This window comes from Protopterus annectens, chromosome 7.part0, assembly GCF_019279795.1.
Source record: "Protopterus annectens isolate FY-2018-M chromosome 7.part0, PAN1.0, whole genome shotgun sequence".
In the NCBI taxonomy this organism is placed as follows: Eukaryota; Metazoa; Chordata; order Ceratodontiformes; family Protopteridae; genus Protopterus; species Protopterus annectens.
This window is the reverse complement of record NC_056739.1, coordinates 1,079,051,004-1,079,075,378: the sequence shown is the minus strand read 5'-3', so window position 1 is coordinate 1,079,075,378 and position 24,375 is coordinate 1,079,051,004.

Here is a 24,375-nt window from a genome sequence, read left to right as displayed (position 1 = left end):
CATTTGCTGCCATTACAGCTGTCTTATCTGTACTCAGTTTCATCCCATGTGCCTTCAGTTTCCAGTCCCCTATCATCTCATGAAGTTCTTGTTTAGAGCCTGCAAGAAATGCCAAATAGTCTGCATACAGTAGTTTTGTTAATCTGTCCCCACCAGCCTTCTTTGCTGATGGAATCTATGACCAGTATGAACAGGACTGGGCTCAGACATGAACCCTGATGCACACCCATTCCTATTGGGAACCTCTATGTGAGTCCAAACATTGTTTGTACTTGTGTTATTGGGTCATTGTACATAGCCTGCATTAATTCTACCAATGTTTCCAGGACTTCAGACCATTGTAGAAATGCCCAAATCAGCTTTCTTGGAACCTTGTCATATGCTTCCTCCAAGTCTACAAATGCCCAGTTGAACTCTTTCCTCATCTCTAACTTCTTCACAAATATTTGTCTCACTGCAAACATCAGGTTGGTTGGGCTGCATCCTGACCTGAATCCAAACTGGTCATCTCCCATCTTACTTTCTACTATTCTGTGTGTTCATTTATCAGTCACTAATTCAGGACTTCCATGCAGTGTGACAGGAGTTTGATATTTCTCTGCTACCAACAGTTGTGAATGTCCTCTTTGTTCTTGTATACTGGGACTAGTATACTTTTTTCTCCAGTCATCTGGGATATGACTTTCTGTCCATACTGCTATGGATACTCTCTGGATCCATGTCTCCCCTAACTCACACATCTTAATCATATCTGATGTGGCATCATCTGAGCCTGCTGCTTTTCCTGACTTAATTGTTTCAAGTGTTGTTCTTCCTTCTTCTAAGGCGGGGTCCTCTTCTGCTTTCATTGTAGGATGTGGCTAGGACAGTACAGCTTCTGTGGGGTTTTCTTCATTCAGAAGCTGCCAGAAGTAGTCCTTGAATCTGCCTTTGATGCCCTGTGGAATGGTGAGGCGGCTGTTGCTGGCATCCCTTATGAATGGTGTAAGGTGGCTATCTTCTTTATCTTTCTCTCTTTGCCTTGCAACCTGATAGAGTTTCTTTGTTCCTTCTGGTGAGATACTTTCAGGAAACTGCTAGAGTGCCTCTGATGCCTTGTTCTTTGCCATTGCAACTGCTCATTTAGCTGTTTGTTAGCCAACCTGTATTCCTTTGTTTGCCTAGTTCATCTTTTCTATCTCCCTCTTTTCCTGCACTACTTCTTTAAAGATGACTTCCTGGAATACTGCATTTGACCACTAGCTTTCCTTATGTACCTTGTTTCTATACTTGCCTCAGCTGCATATCTGTTTTGTAGGCCTCTCACATGCTGTTTCGAGTAGCTGGCATTATTCTTAAACTCCACCAATTTACTCTTTTTACTGGGGTGCTAGAACTCTGAGTATTTCCTTGAACTCTTGTGCTTCCTCTCCAGTCAACTTCCATGTATTCAGTCTAATCTGTGTTGACCTTAGAGCCTTCTCTGACCACTACTTTCAAGTGACTGTGGCAACCAGTGGTTTATGCTGTGGGCCAGCTGTCTAACTGGGTCTGACTTTGCAATTGCTTATTCTACCCAATGTCCTTTTACACCTAGGAGAAAGTCTACATGAGTTGCATGTTGCCAACTCTTATATGCGATCATCTCCATCAAGCCATTTGCCAGAGAGGAGTCTAGAAAGGCCTATCCGTCTTTATTCCTTTTGCCTCGCTAGTGTGGACCCAGGAAGTCCTCATATCTTGTTCTATCTGACCTGATACATGCATTTCGATCCCCCATTATCAACACCAACTCAAATTGTTCTGCTTTGAAGGTCCTGCAACTGCTGCCTGAATGCACTCTTTTCCTTGCTAGCACAACCCTGCTGTGGGGCATAGGCTGAAGTTAAGAATAGGGCCCTTTCCTTACACTGAAGTTTGATTGTCATGAGTTTGTCATTCATTTTGAGGATATTCGTCACTGTCTTCTGAAGCTTCTCCCTCACCACAATTCCTACACCATTTCTACTGCATGCAACACTCATTTTTTGCTTTGGAATGTATAACAATTGAGGCTATGTCTAAGATTGGTAAATCACCACCATTAGTTTCTCTCTAGCCTCCCAACAGCAGTGTAAAAATTAGAGACATTGTTTCATAGGGTCACAGGTTGTTACTAGGCTTGCAGTCTGGGGTACCATTTTGGTGGCTACCCTAGCCTTCATTATGGGTGTGAATGGAAATGGATGGAAAATTGCAATCATGCCTTGTAGGAGCCGGAAGAACTGATTACATTGGACTGAGGGAGGCTGGCATAATGGTTAAGGTATTTACCTTACAGACACAAGGTACAGAATTTGATTATCACATGTGGTAATTGGCTAAGCTTACAATGGCTGATAAGGGCCGTTAGCCTAGTATTAATCTATGAACTATGAGCTCTATGAGTTGCTAGCACACCTCACTCCATCTTTGCCTATATGATTTGCATGTGATGCTTCTTACAGAATTGGGAGTGTGTTCCATCACATGAAGTCCAGGACTGGGGGTTAGAGAGTGAGACGCACACACAGAGAATTTGTTTTAAGGCCACTGATTAATTGGAAAGCAAATGTGTCTAGATAAACAGAAACTTGTGGGTGAAAAATGAGATGAAGAATGAAAACGATTCAAGCAGCTTTAATAACAAAGAAGGTTTGTGTTCACTTCAGGACACTCATCACTGATTATTGTTTTTAACTCAAGAAAGAGTGTATCTGAGCTGGTTTACTTTTCTAGGAACACACATGTATGATGCTGAATATGTGGAAGCAACATTATGTGATGATAATGCTGATGAACTGTTATGCTGGCTGTCTAATAAAAAGTATGAGAAGCTGAGAGCTATCAGTCCAGGGATGTACAGTACATTTGTCATTGTGCAGTTAGTAAAGGTGAATGTTGCTTCGTGTAAATAAGCCACAAGTGGGCCAGTAATGTCATAAATGTACAAATTAGCTAGAGAAGGATGACCTGCAAGGAGGAACTTTCTTATCTCATGTTTTTCAGCAGGGAAGACTGTCTATTTACATGCCAAGGAATCGTACTGTTAAAAAATTAGAACAATAATCTCAGCTGAGTAATGGTCTACACTATGCTGTGTTATCCATGAGAGCCATCTCAGAACAGCAGACACGAAACTGCTTGACCAAAATTTTTATGAGTAGGCTTAGCACTGAGACACAAACTGAAGACCTGGCCAAAAGCTGTAATAAATATCAAATGGTCCGGAATGGACCACTACAGCACCCCTACATATTTTTTACTGATTTTGCAGTACCCCTAGATTTAATGTCTGTAAGTACAGTGGATGCAAGGTCACAGAGGTCAGAAGTTAACTGTGTGTGTGGTCAATGATGAATGAAGGGACAGTATCGGTAATAAAAGCAATGTCAGCCAAAAAAAAAAAAAAAGGCTTGTTCAAACAAATTGTCACTGGAAACTATCTATAGTTTACATTAAAGTTGTTTAAGAAAGAAAATCTGTAAAAAGATCTGAGAAAACTTTTAAAGCATAACCTCCTACTGTAAGTTCCTACTACATATGTTTAGCCATCTTTTTTTTTTCACAGTACCATACACAAGTTGGGTAGCGTTCGAAAGACATGCGTGCGTAAATGGGCATTGAGCTGGCACCTCGGCGTTTCGTAAAAATCTACTGCCAATCATTAGAGGACCAGAGTTCCACTGTGGTGACCCCTTACCGGGAAAAGCCGAAAGACAAACAACAACAGCAACAACAACCGTACACAAGATAACTAGTAATTTTCAATTATCAGATTATCATATTAGCTAGTGCCTCGACTCTGCCTAGTATAGCAATAACTACCACTGTGTACCGGGGGTTAGATACATCCTCAGGGATTGTTCCAGTACCTGTTACATTACTTTCAGTACAAGAGTTGTACAGGGGAAAGAGCTCGCTTGACAGGGATGGTGAGTGAAGCCTATCTGGTTTTCCACATCAATAAGGTTGCATTAAACACTAATACTTAATTTATGCCTAAAGTTGTTACAGATTTCTACCTTGATTCAAGCTGTCAGTTTCCCAGTTGTTGTCCCAGAGCCAAAAAAACAAGTGAGAGAAGATTCTGCATACCTTGGATGTGCACAGGCAGCTCAGGTACTAGCTTGACAGAACACAGTCATTTAGGACAGTTGAAAGATTATCAGTAATTTTGTTATTTTGCCAAACAATGCATTCTAGATGAACTTAGTGAAACAATATGTGTGGGGACTACTTAAAATTCAGAACAAGTCATCAGAATGAGCTGACCAATGACAGTAAGACTGTAAAATGAATTGTGGGCCACTGTTTGAAGGGCTGCATTGAAACTGTGCAATACTGATATCAGGCAAGACACTTGGAGAAGACACAGGCTAGATTTAACAAATGTTCACCGAGGGTGATGTACAGACGGTGAATAAACAAATAAGTGTTAAAAACAATTCAATTCATAGATTGTTACTAGGCTGATGATCACCAGGGCCAGAAATGCTGGAGCATAATTACTGCTGTCACCTGCATTTAACTCTTACAGCCTAACCACAAAATGTGCATAAATAACAGGCCAAAGTAAGAAGGAAAACCAATAAAAAGAATCACGTGCAGAGTAAGTCAAACAATCGCTTTCATATTCCAAGAGGAATAATAGGCTAGATTGCTGCTGACCACAGCTAGTTATAGAAAGTGATGGCCAAATAGCTTCAGATTCTATGGCAGATGATAGAACAGAACTCTGCCCATTGAGCAATGGATGACCAACAACCAGCAAAACCACAGACTGACAGAGACATCAGTGCTGCAACGTCTGTAGGAGAGGGCACCACTGAAGGATTTAACCAGGTCACTCTATCAACTCCAAAGGGACCAGGAGATCCTATTATCTCAGAGAAGTCCAGGTAAATTTTATTTCTCAGTAATAATAGTGCTGATGCTACAGAAAATGAGTGTTTTAAGGGTTATAACTGTCCAAGCCACATGGTAATGTCATATAACATGCCGTGAAAACCTAAAGTAGTATTCATATTTAACATATGATAACAAATGTGAGGCTTCAAAGCTAATGATGTCAGTCCCAGGCAGATAATATGTATACATCTTAAAGTACAATCTGAGGTTTATTTCATTATTAGACCACAAGTCAAACAACAACAAAAATGATTTTGTCTTGATGTTCTAACACAGTACTGATCCTTTTGCAGCATTGTTGGTAATTATTATCTAAGCTCCAAAGAAATTTATTTTTTGTTTTACTTGTTTATTATGTAGATAGCACCAGTGGGGCTCATTTTCAGAAACAGCTTTGTTGCACAATAAAATTGCAAGGAGACAGAGTACGCTACAAAGATGTGCATCACATACATTATTTATGCAGAGCAACATAAAGCAAAATAACAATATACACAAAGCAGTATTAACCAGCCAGCCCACAGAATAAGAAATTAGTAAAGATATTCTTAGGTAGATCACACAGTAAGCAGACAGAAAGGTGTGTATACATGACTTGCTTCCTCTTCCTTGTTTAAATGCAACTTCTAGAAACTAATATTTATTTACAGCAATTCTCTGCTCAATTGATTTCTCAGAAAATGTTTTTTTTTTTTTGTCAAGGCTTGTGATTTCAGGTTACTGCTGTCTTAATAATTCTTCATGGTCTGGTTGCTACATAATTATTTATTGGCTTTTCTTCACTTCTTTATCAATCAAGCCATGTCCTCTGAAGTGTGACCTTACTGAACAGATTCCCAGAAATCATTCAACACTCTCCTTCTCTGACCAAACTCAAGATGCAGGAGTCATTATTCAGACAAAATCATATAGGACTGTTGAGGCACAGATGCATACATTGTCCAGCTAAACCTTGTTTATGCATGTCATTTTCATTGGCTGTAACTCGCCAGTCATGTCTCACGTATGTGCCACTCATTAGGTGTTAATCAAGTGCTGCTGACAGAAAAAAAATTCATAGGGCTGCAGGTTAGAAAGTCACAGCAAACCCTGAGATCAGGGCAGTAAAGACAGATTTGAAACACATAGTCCACAAGGAAGCAGACTTCTTACAGTAACTTCCATGATCTACGTTTTTGCTAATTTATTAAAATCCCTAAGCAAACTTTTCTGTAGGTAACTGTTGGACTATTGTATGAACCAGTGTAAAGCATATGTAGTAATGCTGTAACTGGTTTCACGTGCAATTCTCAAAGGCACTAAAAACAGGTTTTATATTACATAACATTACTAGGGTCTGCAGCTGTATACACTATGCCAATGTGCCATCCTTGCCAGCAGGTGTACCTCAGTGTTCTGTATTGCATGTACTGTGCCACTGTTTGATAAGTCATATGTATTTAGTTTTAACATGGCTGCAGTACTATATGCAGTATGCATTGTGATATTCATAGGTTCATAGGTGTTTACTAGGCTAATGACCACAAGGGCCTTTTTAAGCCTAGCCATGCATCCCGAATCTCTGAAAAGTTCTGACACCCTTGATAAGTGTAAGCATGGGCCTGGGAGATGAACCATTTACAGGTTACCTGTTTGCATTAGAGACATGTGTGTTATATTTTGTTGTGTTTGCTGCACTGTTTGTGGAATGCCATTGTTTAGCCAGTACAGTGTGCTGTATTTTTATTGTGTTTGCATTACCTTGTGTGATATGTCATTGTTTAGCCAGTACTGTGTTACATTTTAATTCCATTTGCCTAACACTGTGTGTTATATTTTTATTCTATTTGCCTTACACTGTGTGGTATGTCACAGTTTAGTCACTACTATGAGTTATATTTTCTCTGTGTTTGCTGTACTGTGTGTTGTATGGCATTGTTTAGCTAGGGCCGTGTGTTATATTTTCATTGCTTGCTGTACTATGTGTGGCATGTCACTTTTTAACCAATACTGTATAGTATACGTTAGAGTATTTCAGTATTGTGTGTGCGCATTTAATTGTTGACTCGATAATATCTAATTTGCCCACATTGACTAACTAATATTGGTGTGATGCACTGATCCCATGTAAAAATGGGAAACTGGGGGATGATGAAGATGATGATGTGTTACATTTTATTGTGTTTGCCATATTATGTGCAATATGCCACTGGTTAACCAGTGTCACGTTATATTTTATTTGTCACAGTCTGTGTGTTTGATGTGTGTGGTATGCTATGTGCGGTCAGTACCATGTGTTATACTTTTTTGCGCTGGCAGTTCTGTGTGCAGGTTGCCATTGTTTAGCCAGTTTCATATGCTATATGTGGTTGTCCTGTATTTCTACAATTTCGGATGAGAGTCACTAGCTCAATTTTGCTGGATCAAAATAAATGATTCCTCTAGACTGGTATGTGCTGTTTTGGGGAGTTTTTTCCTTCCCCAGTGTTGTGTGATCATGGAGTTATACCAGGTTTGAAGAGTATAAGTACAAGGATGCTTGTTCCCTGTAAAAAAAAAAAAAAAAAACACCTGTTTCAATTTGTGCTATTGAGGCGTAAGTTATTTTTTCACATTTCAATGTGTTGTGAGTGCAGGAATGATTTTCTGATGATTACGTCTCGGTCTTATATATAATCATTATATTTTATTACATTTTCAGTACTGTTTCCAGTATGCCATCATATATTTATTTATTTATATTTGTATTTGTATTGCAGGGCAGAGAACTGATCTCCAAGGACTCTTTTCATAATCAGACCAGGAGCAGTGTCTGGTTAAGTAACTTGCTCAGAGTTACACAGTTAGACAATGGAAGCTGTGGGAATCAAACCTTGTAACAAAATCAAACGGAATACTGCTGTAAACTATGCTGGAAAATGAGACAACAACAATAATACACGACTCCAATGTAGATATGCTCAGCTATTTATTAATACAAAACATACAGCTGCAAAGCTTTCGGGCACTACCCTTCATCAGTAACATGATTAAAAAATGACTCAGTTTATAGTAAAATCAGACAACCACATGACACAGCCACCCAATAAAAACATACATATATAACTTAACAGAAAAGTACATCAAAACACACTTAACATATATAAATAAATTCAATTGTATTGCATTTGTTTTTTAACCAAAATAGATTTGATACTAATTGCATTATTCAAGGCAAAGAACACATCGGCTTTTAACTTTAAAATCCAATTATACTCACTAACTTCTAAAATATTATTCATGTCACCTCCTCTAATATTCTTATATATAGCATCAACGACTCCCAACTTAAATTCATGAGTGGAATCAGTGTCCAAAACATGTGGATGAGAAGGAAATTATGGCTCTGGTGAAACAAAACTGGAAATGTTTTGCCATTTTTTTGTTGGTTTTCCAGACTTACTAAACAAAGTAGATGTAGAATCTGAATTTATTAGTAAAAGAGCTAGAAACTGAAAAGATATGTTTGAAAACAAACTGTCATCTTGGAGAGTTAAAGGTATATACACATTTTACAGTTGTAATTACTGTAAGTGTATTAATCATGGTAAAATAACTTTAAATGGCTATAACATAAAATTACCAGGAAATTTTAACTGCAAGTCTATATTTGTGGTATGTGCTGCTATTTGTGCAAAATATAATGCATTCTATAGAGGGGAAAATACTTGATAATTATATTTTAGAGTGTATAAATACCTGCATGCAACAGAGAATAATGATGACAATATTACATTATGTAAACATGCAAATGTTACGCTCTAAAGCAAAAATATATTTTCCTGTAATTGATGCAGTCAATGATTTTAAGTAAACATTTGATGATGAAGATTATTTTAACAGCAAAGAATATAGCTGGCAGCTAACTTTAAACGCATGCTGTCACCTTTGGTTAAATGATATGGAGAATTTTTTAAAACGCTATTTAAAAAATGTTTTTTGAAGCACTGATCATGTCACCATGTCACATGATTTATAGTCACTTGAGCTCTTAGGTTTTTATGTCTCCAGTCTGAAGAAGTCTCTGCTGTGAGACAAAAGTACTTTGATGGAATAAGTTTTTTTTTTATCTAAAACTGTAGCTGGATGATGTATGAATAAATAGTGCAGTTTGTTAATGTGGATCTAATGACTTGATATGGATCTGAGAGGAGAAATTAGGGTTCACTTACAGAAGAAGCAAGTTATTCTCCACTGTACATGCATGCATACATATATGTATGGCAGTGATACAGTGCATAGAATAAACAGTCATGCTGACTATGTTAGGAAGTAAAGAAGGAAAAGTTGTCTTTTAAGTTCCCTTTAATACCACTACTAGTGGATGAGGTACTGTGGCAGAGTGGTTTAATGTGCTTGATTTAGGTTCCATTCTCTATGCCATAAACATGGCACTCAGAACTTGGGATTCATAACTTGATTAACATTATACCATTATTTTATGGTACAGCTGCTTTAAAATATGTTGTTGGAGATTTTGCAAGCAGATTGATTAATTTGCCTGTGGTATTTCTGTGTCATTTTCACAGCAGATAAATGAAATGCTGGCTCATTCCAACAGGCAAGTTTGGATAAATAAAAGATATGAAGCTTACGGGACAGACTTATCACAGACCATAGAAAATGACATATAAGTAAGTAAAAAATATACACTGTCATTGGTTCATTAGATAGGGTAGTCCTCTTTGATGTTTTAAGATCAAAAGGCTGTAAGTTCTATTCCCATGTCAACTGCTTAGGGTAATTTGTCACCGGATGGCATGTTGAATTTCACGGGGAACACTATATATAACTGGAATTTTTTTTAAATGAATTATTTACAGCTGCTCCATTGAGCTTTGTCATGACCTTTCTTCATGGCTCTGTAGCACAATCAGTTACTGCATACAGCTATTAACCGAAAGTTTGGTGGTTTGAGCCCACTCAAGGACAATACTGTTACACAGTTATATTTACTTCTATAGGCATACTTAAAATTTAGAGGTTGCTTGTTTAAGTACACATTTACTAGCTGGTAATTCTTCTGTCAGCTAAGCTTTGTCCCTCTGAATACTAAGAAAGGGTGACTTGTTTCAGTTAGTTCATATTTATACCGGTCAATGAAGACATAATTTTACAAAAAAGCATAATCTTATATAATATGGGGCAGTATGACACAGGTCAAGGGACCCCTCTCACCTCCCTGCTTTCCCCCATCTCCTTTTTGCAGGGGAGGGGAATGCAGCACATGACAGGGGGTTTAGTTGCAAATGAAACCACCATTAGAAGAGCTGTCATCATTTCTCCACTTTCCTGAATTTTTTTCTTTCCTTCCCTTCTTGGCCTGTTATCTGGGATGGCAGAAGACACTTCATTTGAGAACAGACTTCAAGTCTTGAAGCCACAAGTGGCTAAACTGTTAACTGAGTACTATCAAGCCATGGAGAGACTGCAGGAAGAAGAAGCTGGTTAGATGAGGAAAATGGCAGCTCTGTTCTAAAGGAGGACTCAAGCAGTCCCCAAACAGCTTTGTGCCTCTGTTAGAGAATGTCCTGGATCAATGGCTGGAGGAAAGCATTCGGCATGTGGTAAATGGTAATGGGGGGTAGGAGATTAGAACTCAATGAAGAATACATTGATTCCTTTCTAGGCTCTGGACAGTGTGAGCCTTGATGCAGTGAAGGTCAGGCTAGGAATGCACTACTCAACTAATATCAGGTTAATCAAGGGGACACTTTGCAGTAGACAGAGAAAGCTGATGTGGTCCTGGGCACTTCAAATGACAGAGGGGACTAAGAATCTGGTAGCTACACATTGGTTGCTTTAGGTAAAAGGATGCTACATAAATTTCAGGCTTGGAACTGTGAGAACTAGGCAGCACAGGGCAAATATGTTGAGGAAGAAACTGGGACAGATCATCCCAATGCTGGCCTATTACTTAATAATAAGAGGGACATCTAAGGAAAATAGGCATTTAACATTGTTGTAGTAGGGCGTAAGATTTAGGAGGCTTATGATTATTAACAAGACCTTGAAATGCAACGTGCGTCACTCCCATATTTAAGCATCATAGTAGACAATGTGCAACATGTTATGCTGGCATCAGTAATAAGCTAAGTGCCTTAAAATTTGGCCCTTAAATGGTGAGACAGTTAGACAAGCCCATACTGTCAGAGTGGCAGGTGTCCTCTCTGTAAGTATAAACATAACTAGTGGTGTCCTCCCGAGTCTGGTACTGAGAATTCTCCTTTTTTGGCATCTACTTTTCTAATCTCCAAGTTGGAAAGCAGGTCCTTTGGTTAACCAAGTTTACAGATAACTGCAAATGGGTATTATTGTCAAATCCCCCTCTGATACTTTTCATTGCAGGAGGAACTTACCCTTGTAAACAAGCGGTGTATGAAAAAAAGTGCTCAATTTCTCACCAAAACAAGAGACATAAATCTTCACTAACAGATAAATAAAACTCAATGGAAAGAAAGACCCAGTGCCTGGCTCATCTTTGGAACAGACTTCCCTTGAAGTTAAACAATTTGAGACACACTGGTTTCCTACAAATTTAGTCTGTAACGATTGGATAGGTTCCCATAAATTTGCCCCTGGAAAGACGTGGTTTGCCTTCAAGGTGCAGCATAACAATGACTATTGGCAGGGTGAACAGGATGTTTTGATCAACTGCCTTGTAACTCCTATGACTCTATGAACCATGAAAATGAAAACTGAACAGCTTGCTTATTCATTCATATTTTCTCTACTTTTACAGGTTCATTGGTTCATAGGTAAATACTATTCTAGCTGCCCTTTTTGGGCCATTTTAAGCTTAGCCAGTATCCCTTTTTGTGTCTTTATTAATTTATCCCATTTGTTTTTCGATTTGCCTTACCCATCCTTTGACTGATAATCATGTATTACCCCCAGTGAGAATAACTGGAATCAAACCACAGATAATTAGAGGGGACCCATACATGTGATAAAGCATTTAGGAGCTTCCTCTGTCCATTAGTTGTACAAGAGGCAGTACTGGAGTAAATGTTTAAGTGGTGCTTAAATGTAGTCAGGGATGAGCTTTGTTTTACATGGATGGGGAGTCTGTTCCAGGGCAGCTGTATCCTCTGTGAGATAAACCTATCCCTCCAAACCATACTTTTGATGTTGCAGAAGAGGTTTAAATCCCTAGACTGAGTATTTCTGATGCCACTTGAATTGCTGATGTGCAGTAAATCCGTCAGTATAGAGTTGGAGGATGCCTTGTATGCCAGATGCAGGTCACCTCTTAGCAGACTGTAAGATAGAGAGGGTTGGGAGGGTGGCCTAATGGTTAAGGTGTTTGCTTTACAAACACAAGGTGCAGGGTTTGAGTTTCACAAGGGATAATTGGCTAAGCTTAAAATGGCTCGCAAGGGCAGTTAGCTTAGTACTAACCTATGAACCTATGAACCTAATAGAGACAGGTCTTTGAGTTGGTCCATGTGGGATATATTGTTTAGACTTTGTATACATTTAGTAAGTTATCTCTGTAGATATTCCAGTTGTTGCATGTGTCTGGGCATTATACTCAATGACTAGCCTAATATGGACTGAGTAAAGAGGACAACAACATCCCTAGGTCTGGACACAACCCTTTGGTAGAGTACTCCTGGCATTCAAATATTTAAGGGGAAAGATGAAGGTTTAGAGCCAAGGCTCCCAGTTTTAGGTGAAGAGAGTGTCAAGGAGGGAAAACTGTTGATACTTTGAAACTTGATAATGTGAGTCCCAAAACTGTGAAAAATTAAGTGTATATTCTTAAAATAACAGTGAAGTGCAAAATTGCTGTTACACATTCCAGGTGTTTTTTTTTTTTTTTGCAGGGAGAAAGCACCTCACACCCCTGCTTCTTATATATACTAACTCTGAGAGTGCTGTACCTCAGAGAAATGTAATACTTCTGAGATACATTTTCAGACCTCCCTCCAATCAGACTTAAATGCTCATGCTTCCAATGATTGCACTTACAGTTTATGAATCTGCAACAGGAAGCCTTTAGGGAGTTATGCAGGTTGCACTGAGGAGGGATAGAGATGCGTTCAAGATGAGCTTGTAGCAATGTCATTTAGTACTAGAGTATGCAGGATGTGAGGTTCATTTTTTTTGCAATGGATGTTAACACGTTATCCAGACCAGTATGTGTTTTAGAATGGATTTTAGAGTTGTATTTCCACTACAGGTTGAAAGACAAATTGAAGGCACTGTGTAAACAATTTAGTGTCTGTCCAGGCTAAGGTAGCTTACTTCACAAGTTGTTAGATAAGGAATTTCATCTTGGCAGGGTTGATGGTCCACTTGACTACACTCTTGTGTCATTCACCATTTGTCTTTTACCAAGGGTGGGTCAGTGAATAATACAATTACTAAGGAAGTGTGAAATCTAGTATGCCTACCTGGATGACGCTGTCTCCTTGATCAGACTCCTGAACTGTGATGTTAGACATTGACTCAACATTCAGGTTGCCTCCATTCACCTGTTGGTGATCTTTATGAATTAAAATTATGCACAGATACATTAGGTATTATAAGGATGGGGGCTATTTTGGAGACATGCGGATTGTTTGCCTATTGCTAATTTAATGGAGGGATAAGACTGTTGTTAGATTACTTTGCTAAAATTCATGCTCATTTGGGCAGCATTGTTGGTATAGGCCTTTAGTCAATAACAAGAAGATAACATATTATTCTGATAACCAGGCAGTGATGTATATATTATGTAAAAAGTGATTCCTCACTCACTGTCAGTCCAAAGAGTCTGAAGATGTTTTGGTTTGTGCTACTGGAAACTGAACATATCATTTTTAGCTAGACACATACCTAATAAATTCAGTGCCTATTCCTGACAGTTTTCCCTCATACAATTCCTGACAGTTTTCCTGACTGGAGCCATGATGATCTAGGGCTCTTGCTCCAGAAGTAAAGCAGCAGAAGGAGGCCCTCAGTACAGAAGAGGATGGGGTGGCTGGAAGCTTGTCACAACGTTGTTGCTGAATGAGGCATGGTCTCCTAGTACATTGAAGGCTTACAGTGGAAACAGTAAGCATTATCAAACTTTTGCTATGGGAGCTTATTTGGCAGCTTAGTTTTATACTCCAGTCCAAAGATCTTATCAAGCAGTGGGTAGGCAGCTACAATATAGTATGGGAACTTCATAATTATCAATATTCTAATGAGAAGTGATTTAGTGTATGTACATAAAGGTACCCACCTACTGAATAACTCACTCTGGTGCAATGGCAAACAGTGCCTGTTTATTGGGAAGGATATTGTAGAACAAAAGATGTTCATCATATACCAGGCCCTTCCATTTGTAATCTATAGTGCATGTCAGGAACTAGATGACTTATTTAAATATGTTTCACTGTGTAAAGCATCTTAATAAATAAAAAGAAGCATACAAGTCTCCCAGAGATATTACTGGTATTAGTCCATACTTTTTTTTTTACATTTAAAAAAGGAATTTTTCAAAAGGTATTCTCATCAGATAAAAAAACAAGCATAGAGGCATTATACATATCCTTATTCATAATCACAATAGTGACCCCTTTGTCACCTTCTTTAATAATTAAATAGCCATTAGCTTCAAGTTGCTTAAGTGCTTCATTTTCTTCTACTGATAAATTATACTTTTTGTTCTTAACCTTAGTACTATAAAGTTCTCTAAGGTCATGCTGACATGCATCATGAAAAATAGACACTATGGGGCAGCTACTGGGAATAAATACAGTTAACTTTTTACACGTCGATACATTAATTCTTTGCACATCTTTAAAACATTAACTTTATATCAAGAATCCTAGTAAAAAAATCTTCAAATCAGTAAGTGCATCAACAATCGTATCAGCAGAACTAGGAATAAACTTCAGACCCTTACTGAGCAACATAATCTGTGATACAGTCAATTCAAAGTCTAATAAATTCACAATACCTCCTAAAGTCACTATTTCTGTCTAGCCAATTTGTTTGTTAAAGAGGGTCTGTTGTATTTCCTTTTGGTTCCATTTTTTCCTTCCTTTTGTGCTGGATGGCTCCTCGAATGATTGTGGGGCCTCCTCTCTATTTTCTCCAGTAGATTGCGATGTATTCCTCCTGCTGGTGCCAAAAAAAAAAAACTCAAGAGTTTTGGGTAACTCCATTAATCATCGTTTGCTGTGAATCACTTATGCCAGTAGCTTGTAGAAGGGAAGATTCAACCTGATTAGTTGAATAAATGTTTGGAGATTGTTACTTGGATACCCCTACAGCCAATACAGGTTGAGGAATATTTACTAGTAAAGGAGGCGGAGTACCATGCTCAAGTTGTGAAGAGGATTCCAAAGAAGAATTCTTATTTGCCATTAAAGCAGGTTGCAGTTGCTGATTGGTGGAGATGCTATTGTCTGTTGCAGCCTCAGCAAAAGCATCAGGCTCGTTCATGGCTCCTCTGGATGGACGCTGTGCAACAGAACATTTATCCATTTTTGGCCACAAAAAAATTTGGCTAGATTTAAAATCATTCATGCCCCCCATCAATATTCATTTTTTAGTTGATTCAAGCCTTCTATCCAAATTATGTAATCTGTATATCATCTTCTGATAGATGTGCAACAAGACGTTAAAAACAGGTATAGCTGCTAGTTTGACTTCAAGCTTCTCAATCTCATCCATTAAATCTGCTTCAATTTTCACAAAAACTCATTCATTAAAACCATGTCGTCCGCCCCCAGTTTTAAATTATGCTGCTGCCACTTACATAAAAGCTCTGGTTAGGCATTTGTATATGCAGGCATTTTTAAGACACATAAGCCATGGGGGACAATACCCAGCTCCAGATAAGCCATAAAGCTCAGCCACTGCCACTGGAGCTTTGTATATGTGAATACTTTACTTTTTAACGTTTTTAGCTTTTTCTCAAAGATATCAGATTGTTGGGGAGTAGCTCCCAAGGACTCACCATTCAAGGTTAGCGAACGCAACAATGGATTTCCTGACTTGACGAGAAATGTACATAGGGAACGGTTCTCAGAAGATGCAGGAAAACCTCCCGTTTCCATAGCTGGCTGCATCAATAAATGAAGTACCAGGCGTCCAAGGCACAATCCAACAGGCACAAACTGATAGAAAATGAAGGATATGCAGTGTAAGGCAAGCCAGAAAGTCAGCGTCAGCTAAACAAAACAACTCTGACTTAAAAACGTCAATTAATATTTATTGACAAAAAAGAACAACGCTTTCAGGTAACAACCCTTCTTCAGTGGTCTATACTTGTCAGTACTCTGGGGGTGTTACCTGATGATGCGTTATGATTCAAAGACCTAGGAACTGTCTCTTTAGTTGCGCTGAACCAAATAAAGAAGAAAACATGCTGCAGTCATTACAGACAAGTGGAGAGAGGCCAGTCTTTGTGTAATTGCTCAGTTTCAGTTAATTATTTAAGAGGCTGAAAGAAGAGTGATGTAGTTCAGTTACCTCTGGACTACTACCAATAGAATGCAACTTATCTTTCAGCTGCTAATTTAATATCACATTGCTGGACAAATATGATTAGTTTTAACATACAAATGTAACTGATGAATTCAGATCAGTAACCCAAGCTAGATCACAAATGCACATACAAAAACATAACACGGGCTTTCAAATAAAATAAAAAAGAGCCTTATAATGATTCTCCATGCAGGATACTTGGAAAAGTATTGTACATAGTTCTGATAAAACAAGCCCAACTTTGTGGGTTAAGAACACTTCGGAAACATCACCTCATGGTCACATGATAAGGCTTCAAATCGAGCTCAAAAGAACAACAGAGCCCTTACTCTCTCCTCTTAGCACAATCAAAGATGCTTATCTGGCAGTATATATATTAATGCATAACTCTGCTTCCTTCACTGTGTTCATGTAATTTCATCTTTTTTGCATGTAAATTTATTATAAGAATACAGTATATTGAAACAGGGTTCCTATTAGAACTCCAAACGCTTGAAATGTCCAATGTCATATGGTCGACACCATATGATCGACATTTCAAGAGTTCAAAGGTTAAATGAAATGGTGCAGTTTGGTGCAGAATGGGAGAATTTCCCTTTTCTGCACTGAAGTGCGATCTCGGAATTGGTATATTTAAGTAGGGGTGTGTGGGTGGCACAGCCTCCCATGTGGGGGGTGCAGGCGGGTTTGCCCCCCTGCCTGCACCATTAAGGTAAGTTTTTTTTTTGTTTTATTATATATTTGAACTTTTAAACTTCGATCATATGTTGTCGAACGTATGAGATTCAAGGTTTAGAAAGTTTGAGTATATAATATAGACCCTTTAAACATGAGTCTTCATCATCATGCTTCATACCTCATTACAACCACCATATAGAATGCAGTGATGTCTTCATTTTTGTTCTTTGGGGCCCAGTAAACCTTACATTCTCACAGAGTCTTTGCCATGAGAAATAGGATATATTCACATTATGGGTAGGTAGTGATCAAGCCCATATCCTGGTTTTCCAGATGTAAGGCTAACATATGGCTTGATTGCCTAGAGATGAGTTCCCAAATCATCATCATCTTCTTTCGGCTGTTCCAGTTAGGGGTCGCCACAGCAGATCATCTGTTTCCATTTCTTCCTGTCCTCTCCATCTTGCTCTGTCACACCAACCACCTGTATATCCTCTCTCACCACATCCATAAACCTTATCTTAGGCCTTCCTCTTTTCCTGTTACCTGGTAGCTTCATCCTTAGCATCTTTTTTCCAATATACTCAGCATCCCTCCTCAGCACATGTCCAAACCAACGTAATCTTGTCTCTCTGGCTTTGTCTCCAAACCTTCCAACCTGGGCTGACCGTCTAATATACTTATTCCTAATCCTGTCCACCCTCGTCACACCCTGTGCAAATCTTAACATCTTTAACTCTGCCAAATCCAGCTCTCACTCCTGCCTTTTTGTCAATGCCACTGTCTCCAACCCATATAACATAGCTGGTCTCACTACCCTCTTGGAGACCTTCCCTTTCACTATTACTGGTACTCGTCTGTCACAAATCACTCCTGACAATCTTCTCCACCCAATCCATCCTGCCTGCACTCTCTTCTTCACGTCTCTTCCACATTCACCATTACTCTGAACTATTGATCCCAAGTATTTAAACTCATCCACCTTTGCCACATCTACTCCTTGCATCCTCACCATTCCTCTATTCTCCCTCTCATTCACACACATATACTCTGTCTTAGTCCTGCTGACCTTCATTCCTCTTATCTTTAGAGCATATCTCCATCTCTCCAGGGTCTCCTCCACCTGTTCTCTACTCTCACTACAGATCACAATGTCATCTGCAAACATCATAGTTCATGGGGGCTCATGTCTGATCTTGTCTGTCAACCTGTCCATCGCCATTGCAAATAAGAAGGGCTCGGAGCTGATCCTTGATGTAATCCCACCTCCACCTTAAACGCATCCATCACTCCCACCACAGACCTCACCGCTGTGACACTACCCTCATACATATCCTGTACCACTCTTACAAACTTCTCTGACACTCCCGACTTCCTCATACAATACCATAACTCCTCTCTAGGCACCCTGTCATATGCTTTCTCTAAGTCTACAAAACACAATGCAACTCCTTCAGACCTTCTCTGTACTTCCCCATCAACACTCTTAGAGAAAACATCACATCTGTAGTGCTCTTTCCCAGCATGAAACCATACTGCTGATCACTAATCATCACCTCCCTTCTTAACCTAGCTTCCACTACTCTGTTCCATAACTTCATGCTGTGACTGAGCAATTTAATCCCTCTGTAGTTACTACATCTCTGCACATCACCCTTATTCTTAAAAATCGGTACCAAAGCACTTTTTCTCCATTCCTCAGGCATCTTCTCACTTTCTAAGATTTCATTAAACAATCTGGTTAGAAACTCCACTGCCATTTCATCTAAACACCTCCATGCTTCCACAGGTATGTCATCTGCACCAACAACCTTTCCATTCTTTATCCTCTTCATAGCTATCCTTACTTCCTCCTTGCTAATCCATTGTACTTCATGATTCACTATCCCCACATCATCCAACCTTCTCTCCCTCTCATTCTCTTCATTCATCAACCCCTCAAAGTACTCTTTCCATCTCCTCAACACACTCTCCTCACTTGTGAGTATGTTTCCCCTCATTATCCTTTATCACCCTTACCTGCTGCACATCTTTACTAGTTCGGTCCCTCTGTCTAGCCAATCGGTACAGGTCCTTTTCTCCCGCCTTAGTGTCCAACTTTTCATACAACTCTTCATATGCCTTATTCTTAGCCTTCACTACCTCTCTTTTTGCCATGCACCTCATCTCCTTATACTCCTGTCTACTTTCTTCATCTCTCTGACAATCCCACTTTTTCTTTGCCAAACTCTTTCTCTGTATACTCTCCTGTACTTCCTCATTCCACCACCATGTCTCCTTGTTGTCCTTCCTCTGTCCAGATGTGATACCAAGCACCTTTCTAGCCGTCTCCCTTACGAGCTCTGCTGTAGTTACCCAGCTACTTGGTAATTCTTCACTGCCACCCAGTGCCTGCCTTAACTCATCCCTGAACTCCACCTCACAATTACCCTTTTTCAATTTCCACCACTTGATCCTTGGTGCTGCCCTCACACTCCTCCTCCTCTTCTTGATCACCAACATCATCCTACAAACCACCATCCTATGCTGCCTAACTACACTTTCCCCGGTCACCACTTTACAGTCTCCAAAGTACCCAAATGCACTGCAAATTGCATGGGCTGGGCAATAGACTGGCTTAAAGACAAGAAATAGAGGAGTTGACTTTGAAGGCCTTCTGCAGTGGAGAATTTTGTGGATTTCCTTTTTTTAATTTTATACATTTCTAAATATTGTCTTATTCTTGTCTGCCTCCTGCTACTGCACACAACATCATGTGCTGGCTTAGGTACCTGCACTCAGACTCTCTGCCACCCATTTTCTCATCTATCCATTTATCTATCTTTCTATCTATCTATCTATCTATCTATCTATCTATCTATCTATCTATCTACCTATCTGTCTATCCCTCTATCTGTCTATCATTCATTTATCCATACATCCTTTGTTGACCTGATTAATCCCGCTAGGCTAGTTGCCTGTTTATACTGACTAGGCAAATTTGGCCAGAGCATCAGAGAACTTTCCCTGCTATTTTTGATAGGTGCCATGGGATCTTTTACATCAACCTGAGCTGCCCCCCAAGTTAGGAAGACAGGACTTCCTTAACATCTCATCTGAAGGTGCCACTCATATAATTCATTTGGGAGCCTATTAGTTGATTTGAGCATTTTTCTTTCAGCAAGTGCTAATACCATGAACTAAATACAATGAAAGCCACTTTCTGTATCATTGGAGTTTGACCTTCACCCCGCAGTTGTATGACCATGGAGTTCATATGTAAAAGTCTGGGCATGGAAGGGCTAGCCCCCAAAATGGAGGGTACAGGTGGCTTGCCCCTTGAAAAAGTAGTTTGAAGGTCAATGTGAGTTATTTTTGCAGCTTAACAATCACTGAAATTTCCTTTGGGAGATTGAAATGATTAAAATCCGATCCTGAGCCAAACATTTATCATAGCAAACTTTCTTTATTCAGTACCTAAAATACTGAAACAATCAGAATGGTCCTACAGTTTATGGGTTATAAGTTGGAACTGTCTGTTCTCCCTGAGAGCAGAAAATGACATGAAGCTCTACCATAAGTGCCAGCACTTCAACCCACTCACCTGCAAGTTATGAAGGGAAAAGATTGAGGCCTACTTCAACTTTCCAGTTATTTTAAGATGGCAGCTTGAGAGCAGATGGACCACCAGGAGAGTCATTTATGAGATTCCAGGCTGGAGCTACATCAGATAGGAAAGGCATTGGAACTGGAGGCCAAGCAGCAGTCACACCTTCTTGCTACTAAGCCCATCTTCAAGGTGTCCTCATGTGCCTTCTGAGTTGTAAACTTATCTATTGAAAAGTCATACTTTTGCCCTTATCAGTAGACAATAACTGGAGTATAAAATGCACCCCACTGTGTCAGGTGTCTGCAGCATTCCCCCATGTTTCAGTATCTGGAGCTCACTCATGCCTCACCTACGCATGTGCAGAAGCCATCTGAGTTCCACATCATTTTATCTATGGTTGCATCTGGAACTGAAGACACTTTACACTGAGCTCCTAATGTCATGCATAGCTCATTGGTTAGCACAGAGAAGAATGCCTCTCAGATCATCTTCTAATAGATGGACCTACATGGGTAGCTCAGATATTGGGTCAGCTGTTTCCAATTTCTAGAGAGCTGTCTACATGGGGCAAGACAATTTCCATAAGAAACACAGGCTGATGTCAACACTAGGCTCTGTCCATGCCTCTCAAAACCAAGTTCCATTTTTCACATGTGCTTCTCCAAGTACTGACAGCTCCTGTCTGACCTGCTGTCTATCTGACACATAGCCATCAACTCATATGTTGGGTAAGTGCAAGCTGTTCCACTCTGATCTTACAGTTAAGGGCTTATTTTGTCTTACTGTCCTGGAAAGGTAACCAAGGACCTTGTGGCACTTATTATTGAAATAAACAAAGATTTTGATACCTTCTTAATTAGGTAAAACCTGAAATAAAATCACTTACTATGTTAAATTTATATAAGAAAAATCTATGCTACCTTCAAAGTTTTGGACAAAAGAAACTTGTGATTCATCAGGCATCAATAATTGATCACAGAAGACTTCCATTTATAAAACAGTGCAGACTCGCATGATCATCAACAGCATCTCAAAACACTTAGGAATGAAATTCATGTTAAAGTGATATAAAAACACTCATTTAACCATTTTAAACTTTTTTGAGCCTTTTCCCTTAAACAGGGCTTTAATGTTGCATTGTCATTTAAACTATGATTGTTAGTGCTTTTCATAGCTCTTAACCTTCCATCTTCAAAATGTGCAACACTTACTAATGACTTACTAACAACTTTCAAAATGTGTTACTTTAAACTTCTTTTGATGAATTAATATGATTCTTCTTAACACTGAATGCGTGACAGAACCTTTCAGTATAGAACAATGTGGAATGTGGACTTTTTAAGAGTCAAAATGAGGAATGTTCCTCATACTAAGGTACACTTCAGAGGTATGAGTAGTTTCCAATTGCAATTATCATCCTAATTGTGCAATTGTGCATTCTTAAACTCTCCTCCCCTTTTACTGCATCTTTCACCTATAACACTTGAAACTTGAATCACACTTCACAATTTGCATTCTTGAAATGTCTGAATAGTGCATTCATTTCAGCATTCCTTTTGATGTTAGACAAATGGATCCAGTTCAGAAAGGTTAACTGTGAGTTGCACATTGGTGCAACTCTAATGATTTTTTTCTTTCTACTTTTCTTATTGTTCTGAGGCAATGTTATACCCACTCATGTCAGTCAATAAACATATCTATACTAAACAAATAAAACCTAGAGACTTTCATGTGAAGTACATCATTTGCTTGCCAGCAGCAGGCTGAAATCTGGAACATTATTATTAATTAAACAGGGCCAAAAACTGGTAGACATAAAACCCTGGAAGCACACTTAAGCCCGCTTGACCAAATCCATTAACATCTAAATATTACCTGTTAAACAAAATTTGGAGAAATCAACCCTCTAGATTCAAATCATATTCTGTACACTCTTCCTATATGTCAGTGACCACTGCATGCTTTGATTTATTTTTACTTAAAAAGTGCTTGAAAAACCATAGCAGTGTCACTTGCAGATTACTAAAACTAGAGCATGACTCAACCCTGTGGGCAGATCTGTCCAGTCCTGACTGGTGTTCAATAATTTCCTACAGGACTACAATACAGCTCTGAAGTGCTTCCAAAACATTGTTCTACCACTGCAGGGAAGTATTACCCTTTCAAATGCAAGAGACTCACCATGGATTTCTCAAGAGCTAAAGAAAGTCACTATGGCTGAGTAACTGGCATGAATTAAGATACATACTCTCAATTTCCTAGCTGGAGAAATCTGGACAAAGCCTAAAATAATGGTGGAGGGGAACAAAGACCCCAAAATAGGAACAGATTTTAATTATTACTCTTATAAACTTAGAAAGTGCTACAATAACAGGACTTGTGCTAGCATGCATTTTCTGAAGGATATGAAATCTGAAGCTCAAATGTATGTCATTAATGATGTCAGTCCTCATTGATTTGCCATAAAACCACATATTTTATGAGGTACAGACCAAAAATATGAGGTAAAAATCTGGACATTCTGCAAAAATGTAGACACTTGAGTGGTATGATTATATGGAAGACAACTGATCTCTTTACTTATAACAATTACTATGCTTTACGTATGACTTGTAAACAAAACTAAAAGTCCTACAAAAGATATCATGACTCCCTATTTGGTAATCAAAGAGGGTTCTGGAAGGAAATTATCAATATTTTGTAAGGATGTCAATACCTAATTATTCCTACCTCTCTGTTGGTTTTTGACCACTTAATTACTGATTCAAAATAAATTATAGAATCAGATGTGGAGGACTTCATTTTCATTTCAGCACCCTTAACATCTCTCCATTACCTCAAGAGATTTGCTAAGACCACTTTAGGCTTTGAAACTGATTTCCAATTTAAAATTATTACTTTATCTCAGATTAATAAATGACTCAAAAAGTTAACTCTTATAAAAGTGAAAAGGTTGGATCTAATGTCCTTTGCTTAATTTTTAAGACCTTTGATGTTTTTGTAGCTCCACTCCTAAAACACATTGATACTATTAAAATGGTTACATTATCTCAGATTAATAAACAACTTTATAAAATTCCCCTCCTAAGATAAGACTGGATATAATGACCTTTGTTTATTTTTAAAGACCTCTGATACCTTTTTAGCTCTACTCCTAACATACTTACTCTTGCCTGTGGTGTGCTTGCTGACCTCAGAAAAAATGTCATCATCATCCCTATCCAACCCATCTTAAGTTCTGACTCCTTTTGGATGCTAGCCCTGCTGTCTCTCCTTGCCAATATTTTAGAGAAGGATGCAGCCACACCGGTTCAGGAGCATATTGAAGGCCATAGCCTTCTCCCTAACCACCACCAAAATGGGTTTAAGAAACGACCATGCTATTAATGCACTTTCCTCTTCCTCTGGCTGATTCATTCTACTGTGCAATGAGTCTAAGGGGTCTCACTTGCAGTTTCATTTCACCTTATAGATCATTTGTCCACTGTTCCTCACAGAATTCCATTTTATTGCCTAAACACCATTACTTTAAACTGTTTTTCTACTTACTTGTACAGTAGACTCTAAAACTGTCCTCTCAAATCCTCTCAAACACATAGCCCTCCTGCTACCTAGTACTATTAAATGTTCCACAAGGCTCTTTTCTTGGACCATTGTTATATCTCATTTGTATAATATCCTCATCACTTCCCCAAAAGGCATGAAATATCATT